Source organism: Ostrinia nubilalis, chromosome 14 (assembly GCF_963855985.1).
Source record: "Ostrinia nubilalis chromosome 14, ilOstNubi1.1, whole genome shotgun sequence".
In the NCBI taxonomy this organism is placed as follows: Eukaryota; Metazoa; Arthropoda; class Insecta; order Lepidoptera; family Crambidae; genus Ostrinia; species Ostrinia nubilalis.
In genome coordinates, this window is record NC_087101.1 from 12,471,700 (window position 1) to 12,472,414 (window position 715).

A 715-nucleotide genomic window follows, 5' to 3' on the forward strand; every position below is an offset into this window, starting at 1 on the left:
TTATGTAATATTATTTCAAGGCCATTATACGAATCTAGATTTTTTAAATACCCGTACCTTCACCTCCATTAGAAAAATATAAGCATGAATGTAGTGCTACAATATTGTTGCCAGAAGTTGATCTTATTGTTTCTGAATGAAATATAATAATAGCTCGATTTCTTTCTTTCTTTTTCTTTTATGAAGGATCAAACTTAACTAAAATCCTATTAGTATTAATCTAATAGTCATTTAAAATATTTTTGTCTTTCCTTATCCTTTCCATTTGTTATTTCGTTATCAAATAATGCTAAAATAACATACACCCACTTTTATGGGGTCAAGTATTAATATTTATTTTTTGTCAAAAATCTGGATGTGAAACAGTATTATACATGAAGCAATAATAAAATAAATAACTAGAATATTTAAAATAATTTTATAAAACTAATGTGATTCATTTGGGATTAATTGAATATTCGAATTGTGTTAAAATGTAAATAAAATATATTATTTTGTTAAAATAATTTTTCATTTTATGTTACATGCGATAGCAGTCTGTTTGTTTAAGAAGTAGGGTCCCGTAGTAATTATTGGCGAATTTACAAATAAAGTGGTGATGTCATTATTATATTATTATGCTAGCAGAAGCTATTATAGCAGTAGTGTTTCATCGTACGAAATTCAAACGGATGGTCTCTTGCTTTTTCTCAAATTATAATATCAATCACTAATG